At 39.2% G+C, this 11,119-nt stretch overlaps 4 non-coding genes across 4 annotated transcripts; all 4 read left to right on the top strand.

The window, feature by feature from the left end:
- The first annotated feature begins 565 nt into the window (after positions 1–565).
- On the top strand, positions 566–648 carry trnal-cag. The gene has a single exon. It is a non-coding gene; the product is annotated as a tRNA-Leu (tRNA).
- A 418-nt stretch (positions 649–1,066) lies between these two features.
- trnal-cag lies at positions 1,067–1,149 on the top strand. The gene has a single exon. It is a non-coding gene; the product is annotated as a tRNA-Leu (tRNA).
- A 538-nt stretch (positions 1,150–1,687) lies between these two features.
- trnal-cag lies at positions 1,688–1,770 on the top strand. Its single transcript has one exon. It is a non-coding gene; the product is annotated as a tRNA-Leu (tRNA).
- Positions 1,771–9,677: 7,907 nt separating this feature from the next.
- trnal-cag lies at positions 9,678–9,760 on the top strand. The gene has a single exon. It is a non-coding gene; the product is annotated as a tRNA-Leu (tRNA).
- Positions 9,761–11,119: the final 1,359 nt, after the last annotated feature.

Below are 11,119 nucleotides of genomic sequence, written 5' to 3'. Positions count from 1 at the left end.
ATACAACACATTGTTCTTTTCTTTTAGGTAACCGTATATGCATGATTTTAAAGGTGAATACCACCTAAATTAAGAATTCCAGTACGTTATTTCTATGGCCTTGGAAAGTCAGTAAATATTTGTGAACACAAGCTACTCTCTCTCTCTCCAAGCCAGAAACCAGAGAAGTAAGTCTCAACTTGTGATGTTACTAAGTATAAAGTATGAAACTGCTCCAGTCAGTCAATAGGAGACTGATTTTGTGGACCCACTTTTTTATACCCCAATTAGCTTCATTCTGTTGTAGTGTTTTCAGTTGTACAAACAGAAAATGTACCCATATACTCAAAACATTCCCCTGGGTGCTCTTAGTGTCATCTATAACATAACATCTCCCAATTCATTGTCTATTGAGCGGTTCCATACTTTATACTTGATAGGGCTGTCAGAATTGGCCAAAAAGGTGTCGAATATTCGTTTTCAAAAACCACAGAGCTTTGAATATATTCAAACATCTATTTTTGCGCATTATGTCCATAACCCACTTATGTCCATAACTATTAGCTATGTCTAATGGGTATCAGCAGTCAGGATGGCCGAGCGGTCTAAGGCGCTGCGTTCAGGTCGCAGTCTCCTCTGGAGGCGTGGGTTCGAGTCCCACTTCTGACAGCCTGTGTTTTTCGCTGCTACTGTTCTTTATAAGACGGGGTAGTACACGGTACTACACTTCATATTAAATTTCAAAACAAATCAGAAACAAACAGCTGTGAGATAACAGCGCTCAGCCCATAGCTTCACTCACTCAAGCAGATAGTATGCGTGAAATAAAAACAGGACACGTCATTTCACTGTGTGTAGTGTTAACTACGCTAAGTAACCGTGTATTGTGAACCGCATGTATTGATTAAAACAAACCGACAACGGCTGTGTCTCAAAGACCGGGCAACAGCCGGGACATTGAGAATCCACCACGAGAGGTGACGGATATTTCCAGTCACTTCGTCATGTATTCACTTTGTTGAAACAAGAGAAGAAAGCCTCACTGATGTGAAGAACAGGACAGAGAAACAGTTAGTAGTCATCAGCAGTCAGGATGGCCGAGCGGTCTAAGGCGCTGCGTTCAGGTCGCAGTCTCCTCTGGAGGCGTGGGTTCGAATCCCACTTCTGACAGACAATGTTTTTCACTGGAACTGTTCCTTGTAACATGACACCAGCAGGGAGCCATGGCATTTGGAAGAATGCCACAAATGTAAATCATAGACTGTTAATATTAATGAGCAACGCATCCTGTTCGGCGAAGTGCTGCAAATGCGGAAGTTCCTTAAACCTGCATTCTTATCTGAAAGTGAGAAAGTGACCCACTTCTCACTTCATTTATTACCTCAGTAAACATTTTCATAATGAGTTTATAGTCTCAATCGCTAAGTCTTCTGCAACACAGAATGATGTTAATTTTTTGAATTATGGTCTTGTTGATTTTAAAATCGGCGATAAAGCAGGGGGTGTTTTAGGGCGTGGCTATGGTGTGATTGCCAGTGAAAGTGTGTAACGTAGCGTAGAATGTAAGGGCTCCTCCCTCACTCCTCCCTCTCGTCTAAAATCGTCACATCCGCAACCAGGATGGCTGCGCCCGTAATGGCAAACTCTATGCAGATAGCAGCTCTCCACAAACCAATGCTCAGTCAGCTACATTTGTTTCTCATCAGCAGTCAGGATGGCCGAGCGGTCTAAGGCGCTGCGTTCAGGTCGCAGTCTCCTCTGGAGGCGTGGGTTCGAATCCCACTTCTGACAGCCTGAGTTTTTCACTGGAACTGTTCCTTGTAACAAGACACCATCAGGAAGCCATGCGTAATGCCACAAATGTGAATCAAAGAATTATTTCTGTCCGTGTCAGATGACATCTCACTTAGTGTATATACTCCGTTTTAGGCCAGTGGTGGCGCCTAGGCAAGGCAAGGCAAGGCAGCTTTATTTGTATAGCACATTTCAGCAACAGGGCAATTCAAAGTGCTTTACATGAAAACAGAATAAAAAATTTAAAACAGTTAAAATACAAGAATAAAAGTTACAGTGCAGTATAAGAAATGAAACATTAAAGAGCAATTAAAACAGTTAAATATATAAAAGCAGATAAAATAGGAATTTCTCTTTATAAGCTTATATAGAAAGAAAGGCAACATCAAATAGATAAGTCTTCAGCCTTGATTTAAAAGAACTGAGAGTTGCGGCAGACCTGCAGTTTTCTGGGAGTTTGTTCCAGATATGTGGAGCATAGAAACTAAACGCTGCTTCCCCCTGTTTAGTTCTGACTCTGGGGACAACAAGCAGACCTGTCCCAGACGACCTGAGAGGTCTGGGTGGGTCATACTGTACTAGCAGATCAGAAATGTATTTAGGCCCTAAACCGTTTAGTGATTTATAAACCAACAAAAGTATTTTGAAATCAATTCTTTGAGGCACTGGAAGCCAGTGTAGAGACTTCAGTACTGGAGTGATGTGATCCACTTTCTTGGTCTTAGTGAGGACTCGAGCAGCAGCGTTCTGAATCAGCTGCAGCTGTCTGATTGATTTTTTAGGGAGACCTGTAAAGACTCCGTTACAGTAGTCTAGTCTACTGAAGATAAAAGCATGGATAAGTTTTTCCAAGTCCTGCTGAGACATAAGTCCTTTAACCCTTGATATATTTTTAAGGTGGTAATAGGCTGACTTTGTAATTGTCTTAATGTGGCTGTTAAAATTCAGGTCTGAGTCCATGACTACACCAAGATTTCTGGCTTTGTCTGTTGTTTTTAACATTATCGTTTGAAGCTGAGTGCTGACTTTCAATCGTTCCTCTTTTGCTCCAAAAACAACCACCTCAGTTTTTTCTTCATTTAATTTAAGAAAGTTCTGGCACATCCAGTCGTTAATTTTCTTAAGGCACTTAGTCAGTTGTTGTATTGGACTATAGTCCCCTGGCGATAAGGTTATATACAGTTGTGTGTCATCCGCATAACTGTGGTAGCTTATTTTGTTGTTTTCCATAATTTGAGCCAGTGGAAGCATGTAGATGTTAAACAGGAGAGGCCCCAGAACGGAGCCTTGGGGAACTCCGCACGTCATATTTGTATGCTCAGATGTATAATTCCCTATCGACACAAAGTAGTCCCTATTCTTTAAATAAGACTCAAACCACTTTAGTACTGAGCCCGAAATGCCAACCCAATTTTCCAATCGGTCTAGTAATATGTCATGGTCGACCGTATCAAATGCAGCACTGAGATCAAGTAATACTAAGACTGAAATTTTGCCACTATCTGTGTTTAAGTGGATGTCATTAAAGACTTTAACAAGAGCTGTCTCAGTGCTGTGGTGTGGTCGAAAACCCGAGTGGAAGGTATCAAAACTGTTGTTTAGTGACAAGAAAAGGGTCAATTGTTGAGAAACCGTTTTTTCAATGATTTTACTTAAAAATGGAAGGTTTGATATCGGCCTATAGTTGGTCATTAGTGACGTGTCTAGATTGTTCTTCTTTAAGAGTGGCTTAATGACTGCAGTTTTCAGGGCCTGTGGGAAGATACCTGAGAGAAGAGACGTGTTTACAATCTGTAGAAGATCTGGAGCCAAACAATTTGCAACATTTTTGAAAAGGCCCGTTGGTAGAATATCAAGGCAACATGAGGAGGTTTTCAGATGTTGTATAATGTCCTCCAGGTTTTTATAGTTAATCATACGAAATTGGGTCAAGTTGGAATCTGTTTTGCTTGGACACTGTGACAACACATACGCTGTACTCGATATGGAAGCACTGACTGTTTGTCTAATTTTCTGAATTTTGTCATTGAAGAAGGTGGCAAAATCATTGCAGGCCTTTGTGGATAAAAGTTCAGATGCTACTGGTACTGGAGGGTTTGTTAACCTATCGACAGTAGCAAACAAAGCACGTGAATTATTATTGTTTTTGGCAATAATGTCCGAGAAGAAGGACCGCCTTGCATTCCTCAGTTCCAAATTATAAATGCGAAGTCTCTCTTTAAAAGTGTTGTAGTGGACCTGGAGATTAGTTTTTCGCCACCTGCGTTGTGCTTTTCGACACTTTCTTTTTTCTGTTCTTACCAGTATGGCATTTCTCCATGGAGATCTTTTCTTATCAGAGACACCTTAATTGGAGCAATGGTATCAATAACATTTGTAATTTTACAATTGAAATTGTCTACAAGCTCAGTGACTGAGACCCCTGAGAGGGCGGGTGTGGACGAGAAAAGCTGACTGAATGTTTCACTGGTGTTGTCAGTGATATACCGTTTTCGTATTAACTTTGTTTGGACACTTTTTTGCACAGAGATAGTGCCATTAAAGAAAACACAGGAATGATCAGAGAGAGCAGCATCAGTCACCACAACCTTGGAAATGTTCAGACCCTTCGAGATAATCAAGTCCAGAGTGTACAGTGAGGAAAATAAGTATTTGAACACCCTGCTATTTTGCAAGTTCTCCCACTTAGAAATCATGGAGGGGTCTGAAATTGTCATCGTAGGTGCATGTCCACTGTGAGAGACATAATCTAAAAAAAAAAATCCAGAAATCACAATGTATGATTTTTTAACTATTTATTTGTATGATACAGCTGCAAATAAGTATTTGAACACCTGAGAAAATCAATGTTAATATTTGGTACAGTAGCCTTTGTTTGCAATTACAGCGGTCAAACGTTTCCTGTAGTTTTTCACCAGGTTTGCACACACTGCAGGAGGGATTTTGGCCCACTCCTCCTCACAGATCTTCTAGATCAGTCAGGTTTCTGGGCTGTCGCTGAGAAACACGGAGTTTGAGCTCCCTCCAAAGATTCTCTATTGAGTTTAGGTCTGGAGACTGGCTAGGCCACGCCAGAACCTTGATATGCTTCTTACAGAGCCACTCCTTGGTTATCCTGGCTGTGTGCTTCGGGTCATTGTCATGTTGGAAGACCCAGCCTCGACCCATCTTCAATGCTCTAACTGAGGGAAGGAGGTTGTTCCCCAAAATCTCGCAATACATGGCCCCGGTCATCCTCTCCTTAATACAGTGCAGTCGCCCTGTCCCATGTGCAGAAAAACACCCATGATGCTACCACCCCCATGCTTCACAGTAGGGATGGTGTTCTTGGGATGGTACTCATCATTCTTCTTCCTCCAAACACGGTTAGTGGAATTATGACCAAAAAGTTCTATTTTGGTCTCATCTGACCACATGACTTTCTCCCATGACTCCTCTGGATCATCCAAATGGTCATTGGCAAACTTAAGACGGGCCTTGACATGTGCTGGTTTAAGCAGGAGAACCTTCCGTGCCATGCATGATTTCAAACCATGACGTCTTAGTGTATTACCAACAGTAACCTTGGAAACGGTGGTCCCAGCTCTTTTCAGGTCATTGACCAGCTCCTCCCGTGTAGTTCTGGGCTGATTTCTCACCTTTCTTAGGATCATTGAGACCCCCACGAGGTGAGATCTTGCATGGAGCCCCAGTCCGAGGGAGATTGACAGTCATGTTTAGCTTCTTCCATTTTCTAATGATTGCTCCAACAGTGGACCTTTTTTCACCAAGCTGCTTGGCAATTTCCCTGTAGCCCTTTCCAGCCTTGTGGAGGTGTACAATTTTGTCTCTAGTGTCTTTGGACAGCTCTTTGGTCTTGGCCATGTTAGTAGTTGGATTCTTACTGATTGTATGGGGTGGACAGGTGTCTTTATGCAGCTAACGACCTCAAACAGGTGCATCTAATTTAGGATAATAAATGGAGTGGAGGTGGACATTTTAAAGGCAGACTAACAGGTCTTTGAGGGTCAGAATTCTAGCTGATAGACAGGTGTTCAAATACTTATTTGCAGCTGTATCATACAAATAAATAGTTAAAAAATCATATATTGTGATTTCTGGATTTTTTTTTTTAGATTATGTCTCTCACAGTGGACATGCACCTACGATGACAATTTCAGACCCCTCCATGATTTCTAAGTGGGAGAACTTGCAAAATAGCAGGGTGTTCAAATACTTATTTTCCTCACTGTATATAGAGCTGCATGAGGCAGGACATGACACAATGTACTGTATCATAGCCCCTTCATAATTTGGTCATAAACAACCTAGTCTCTTGCCGTTTCTTGAATTTGTTAGCTAAGGGCTATTTCACAAAACCAGTTATCCTGGATGACTTAAGCCTTGACTCAGTTTCACGAAAGCAGAAGCGCCTATGTTTCCATGGAGATTTATTCTGTGCAGTTAGCCTGCTCCTGGCCAGGCTAACAGCCAGGATTTATTAATCCTGGAGCCTTTTTCTGTTCACTCAGCAGTGGTTTTACCCTATTATTATCAGTAGGGCTGAAACGATTCCTCGAGTAACTCGAATAATTCGATTACTAAAAATCCTCGATGCAAAATGATTTGCCTCAAAGCTTCGTTTCATCAATGTTATCAACGTTGTATTGCTCACGGTGTTTCTGCACGGATGATTATTACTGTCGCACACTGGGCTGACGCTGCTGTCGACACATGCAATAGCGTAAATAGTGAGGGGCTAAGAGAAGAGACAGGCTTGAGAAAAAGACAGAAAGTGTCCAAAGTTTGGAATCAGTTCAAAACGAAAACTCTGTACAGTGTGTCTACTGCAAAATCGAACTAGCTTACCACAATAATAGCACAACGTCAATGCTTCAGCATCTCAACAGAAAACATTGAGTCTAATCATCCATTCCACGAAGCGGAACCGACAAAAGTAAATCACAGAGTCGTATGGACGGTGAAACTACACCAAACACAACAACTACCAAAATCAAAGACAAGAAAATACGTAGTGGTGATCACAATTTGATCTAAAGAGCCAACTATTTCAATTAAAATACGTTGAGTATAACTAATATTTACATATAGGCATATATACAGATCAGTCTCAGGTTGAAACTTGTAGTTCTGAAAGTTAAGTTGCACAACTTAAGGTAATGTTTATGTATGTTTAATGTATCCCTTAGTTTGAGGTTGTTATTGCATTTCAGAAAATGTTTTCTTTAAAAACAATGTAATATGGCACTTAAATGCACTTAATGTTTAGTTTTTTGAGAGTTCATATTGTAAGCAATGTAGGCAATACAAATGTAGCTTTTTCCGAAAATTAAACCAAACTATTGTCTATTATTGCTCTTTAATAAAACAAAAGTATTTTGTAGAATCGGTAGAATACTCGATTACTAAAATAATCGATAGCTGCAGCACTAATTATCAGCCTGCATTAAAATACCACAGGTAGATATTGCTGTTTAGTTAAATACTGTTATTATTTTAACATTGTGACCATTGCTGTATAAGGACTGCTGTTTATATTGTTAGAAGTTTGATGAATATATTCTGGCAGTTGTTGAGATAATTATAAAAGGCTGATAAAGTTTCAAATGTGTTTTAAATGACGTCAGTAATGGCAGTATATAAAGTGCTATATGTGTGTTTCTATAGTGGTTCTAACAATGACTGACTGGTCAGAGACCAATACATCGTCTTAGATGATTTTTTTTATTTTTTGTTCTTTAACAATTAAGGATCATGTATGTTACTCTTCCAAGTGCTTTTTATTTGCCATTCTTAGCACACAATTTATGTTCTTTATGTCCACTGAACTGGGACTATTATTTGAGAGGATTGTACAATTATAAAAACCTATCCTTACTGTACAATCCTCCCAAATTATATTCTGTAGTTCAGTAACTATATAGTGCAGGCTACTGTACATTCATGTAACAACTGGGAGAGGACACCTCAATGTTTTTTGACTTACTAGGGCTGTCAAAATTGCTCAAAAATGACGTTCGAATATTCCCTCTAAAAAAACACATAATATTCGAACTATTCGAACATCTGGTTGCGCATGCGCATTTTGTCAATGACGCGCATTACGTCAATAACAGGACAAATTAATACAAAGAGACATAACTACTTGTATAGGTAGTCTATTTAAGTTTAAACATATTTGACAACATATTACTACGTTATGTAACATTATACTACACAAAAACAAGTAAATCAAATGATGGCCAAGACCACAGACCTCACGCTCGCTCACTCGAGCACTTTCTCTCTCTCGCCCTCACGCTCTGCGCAATGTGCAGCTGTGCGCATAATGGTTTAAAATGAACAACAATAAACACATTTTGAGTGCTGAACAAGAGTTTTGTGCAAGCAATTTAAGGTCGCGACTATTGTCCCAAATATAGCAGGCTTCATTCAGTGATTGAAACAAATATTATTAACGTTAATTGAAGTTTCACAGTAGCCTATATAGAACCGACATTGAACGCTCCGAGCGAGCTGTGCTGTGGTAAACATGGAGCTTTTCCTTGACATGAAACGGTAAATAATCAAACCAGTGGAAGCAGTGCATTTAACCTTTATTCATGCATATCGCTTGCATACAACTTTATCTCGCGGCTCAACTATTTTACCTCCTACCGACCAAAATCCAAAGTACTTCCAGACATGGCTTTTTAGATTTTGTGGAGTTAAAATCGCTTTCTCTGATGCGGTCGAGTTGGGCTCTGCACTTTCTGCCATCTTCCATGCAAGACAAGTCAACTTTCAGCATTGACGCTGTGCCGGACAGTGTGACTCCTGTGACCTGTCCCTGAACCCTCAGGCGCGCTAGCGCGCCCACTCGCAAAGCAGACAGCCAGATAGCCTCTGCTACCGCGAGCGTTTTTTTCCACTTTTTTTTTTTTTTTTAATTTGAATATTAATTTTCACCTTCGAAATTCGTTTTTTAAAAACTATTCGAATATATATTTGAATTTAGAATATTCGTTGACAGCCCTACTACTTACACATTCAGTCTGTCCGCGATTGTTTGCAGCGTTTTCTCTCGCTGTTTCATCATAGTGGCCGTGTTTCTTACAAATAAAGTGTTTCACTTCATTAAACTTCCTTGATCAAATTAAACTGCCCTTTAAGAACTCAGATCATGCCTTTGGTCTGCCAAAGGTGGGAAGCAGGACTGAAAACATTCCCCGAAAAATCGTTGCTGACCAACTTCCTGCACTATAATTCTAACCACTAAATGATGCAAATTTGATTTATAATATTATCATTGAAACTCTTTTTATTCAGAAAGGGCCTAAGATTGTATCCTTACAAAATATATTGATTTTAGTGAACTGTTATTTAAAAAGACTGGACAACAAAATGGCACAGACAAACTCCAAAGTTTCATAATTTGGTTATATCAATTTTGTGTATTTTGTAAATTTCCCCATACGTTTTATTTGAGCTTTTCTATTTGTCTTTTTGTTATTATACTTACTATCATGTAAATATATATATATATATACATGCAAACGTATTGTTCATCTTTCTTAGTTATTTATTTTATTACACATTCATTACTAAGGCTACTTTAAACAGTTTAAAGATCATCTTTCAAAACAATGTAATAATTGTGGAATTTCCCACTCTCCACAAGTCTGTGAACGCAGCATGACAAGGTTCCCGGTTGTGATCATATTGGCCAACCTACTCAAATTTCAACAGGCTTGTGCTTTAATACTGCCATCTAGTGGGCACTTAGTGGAAACACCACATTAAATTAATGTGTGAAGTACGAAAAGGTCTACAAGCTACATTTTATTAAATCCCAAATAGCTCAAGAGAAAATGGATGTAACAATGAGGTACATAATGGGTATATTGTCTGTCTTTACATAAGCAGTCAGGATGGCCGAGCGGTCTAAGGCGCTGCGTTCAGGTCGCAGTCTCCTCTGGAGGCGTGGGTTCGAATCCCACTTCTGACATGACTTTTCTTTTTTTCTTCATGTAAACCCGCAATGAAACTACATATACTGTACATGATCATACGTACAAGCTGGTAAAACACACGTAAAAAACTCTGTATTTAATACATTTTTATTTAAATAACATTTTTCAGTAAGTCTGGCTTGGTTTTGAAAATCCACTAGAGGGCAGGAAAGACCAGTTAACGTGTAAAAGTCTACTGTGATTGCTGCTTAGTTAATGACATACCAAACAGACCACACAGCCCCATCGTTTTGAGGAATCACATATAGTTTTGCAGGTAGTCCACATTTTAAATTATTATTAACTTGTCAATTAAAGAATAACCAACATGTTTGAATGCTATCACTAGAATTATGTGGTATGTATTCAGATTAGGTAAAAAAAAAAAAAGTACAATACAAAAAATGTGTTGTGTCATTAACATTTTTATTTGTAATATGCAGTTACTATGGATATCCTGACTACTGGTTTTACATAACAGATGTTAACAAATACCCAGGTTGAAATGTACAGTATGTAACCACTTTTATTTGTGAACACCTCTGACTATCAATGCAAAGACACACTGTAACCTGTGAATACTAGTTTATTAGAGATAAAAAAAAAAGTGGGTGTAACACAAAACTTGACATTCGAAGGATGCATTAATAATCATATATTAACATGTAGATATCAGTTATTACATGAAGTCTTCTGCATTCTCAGTCAGATATAGTAGCCATGTTCATCATGTAGCTGCACAGACAATACCAAAGGATTGATTTTTTTTGTTGGTTAAGTCTTTTCATGGGATTTCTTGATAATATTAAAAAGGATGAAACTGTTATTTTTGTCCCTTAAGGGGTTGAACAAAAAATGTAAATTGACCCAAAGGGGCTTAAATAACTCATTGAAAATTACACCTCCTGCTACAATGTAACTACCAAACATGACACATGTTGTCGTGTGAAGTGAGGATGGTGGACCCAAATGCAGAGAGCAGGCGAAGGAGTATGAGCACGAGGATTTATTAAACACAAAAAACAGGAGCAAACCAAAGGCGGTCCAAAAATGGAGCAGGCAGAAAACAACAGAACAGGCTAAACGACGAGCTGACAGGAACAAAACCAGACACAAACACTAACATACATACAAACTGACGGCACCAGGACACAAAATGATCTGACAAAAGACAAGGGGAAGACAAAGACTAAATACACAGGGTAACGAGGAAACAAGAGGCAGGTGACACAAGGGCTGGGAAACAGGTGGAAAACATCAGGTAATCACACAGGCGGGAAAACACAAAGTAAAGCTAAACAAGACAAGACAGAACAGATTATCAAAGTAAAACAGGAAACAAGCAAAATACAGAA

The sequence above is a fragment of the Sander lucioperca genome, chromosome 20, assembly GCF_008315115.2.
Source record: "Sander lucioperca isolate FBNREF2018 chromosome 20, SLUC_FBN_1.2, whole genome shotgun sequence".
NCBI classification, from domain to species: Eukaryota; Metazoa; Chordata; class Actinopteri; order Perciformes; family Percidae; genus Sander; species Sander lucioperca.
This window is presented reverse-complemented; position numbering and strand designations above follow the sequence as displayed.